General features: G+C 41.4%; 1 protein-coding gene across 1 annotated transcript in view; it reads right to left on the reverse strand.

Annotated features, from left to right (window-relative positions):
- The window catches only part of LOC109849725, a 12,853-nt gene that overhangs the window by 9,339 nt on the left and 2,491 nt on the right, over nucleotides 1-1,023 (reverse strand). The window lies entirely within an intron of this gene.

Here is a 1,023-nt window from a genome sequence, read left to right on the forward strand (position 1 = left end):
CATGAGTATGAAATTATGAATCAAGTTGTAATGAAAGGATCCAATGATCCGTAAACCCAAAACCAAAAGCATGCTTATGTTTGGACAAGGCGGCGTGAAAAGAGGGAGCTGCAGGCGGCGTGAAAAGGGGAGCTGCAGGCTAAAGTAGCAAAGAGAAGGGCGTGAAAAGGGGAATGGGAGGCAGTGCTGTAGGCGGCGTGAAAAAGGAGTGAAAAGGGGAAGGGGAGGCGGAGCTGCAGGCGGCGTGAAAAGGGGAAGGGGAGGCGGAGCTGCAGACGGGGTGAAAAAGGCGTGAAAAGAGGAAGGGGAGGCGGAAAATAACCTAAGTTATAACTCAATCACAACCGTTCAATTCTTTTAAAAGCAATCTAAGCCATTGACAAAATAACCTAAGTTATAAAACGTTACGCCGTTACGTTACGTAACTTACGTTATAGCTAAAATAACGTGCGTTATTTTGTCTTTGCGTTATTTTCAAACGTTACGTAACGTTAAGCTACCGTTACGTTACGTTAAGCGTTATTTTGCGTTACGAAACGCGTTATTTTGCGTTACGAAACGCGTTATTTTCAACACTGGTATGTATATGTATATATATATGTATACATATGTATATATATGCGTGTGTGTGCATGTGTGTACGTACATACGTACATACAGAAATACATACACACACACGTACGCACGCACGCACGTGTGTATGTCTGTATGTATGTATGTACGTGTGTGTATGTCTATCTGTATGTATGTATGTATGCATGCATGTACGCGTGCGTGCATGCGTGCGTACGTACATGTGTATGTATGTATGTGTGTATATATATGTATGTAGGTATGTGTATGTATATGTATATGTATTTATGTATATGTATATGTATATGTGTATATATATATACACACACACTCTCTGGAAATCCCCTTGTGCTAATAACGGGAGAGGTTCTCTGTTGACCTCATCATGAAGTAGAAAGCTTCTAGGACCGGACCGACCGGTTCCTTGTCATAAATAAACATGAATCACAG

This window comes from Asparagus officinalis, chromosome 1 (assembly GCF_001876935.1).
Source record: "Asparagus officinalis chromosome 1, Aspof.V1, whole genome shotgun sequence".
NCBI lineage: Eukaryota > Viridiplantae > Streptophyta > Magnoliopsida > Asparagales > Asparagaceae > Asparagus > Asparagus officinalis.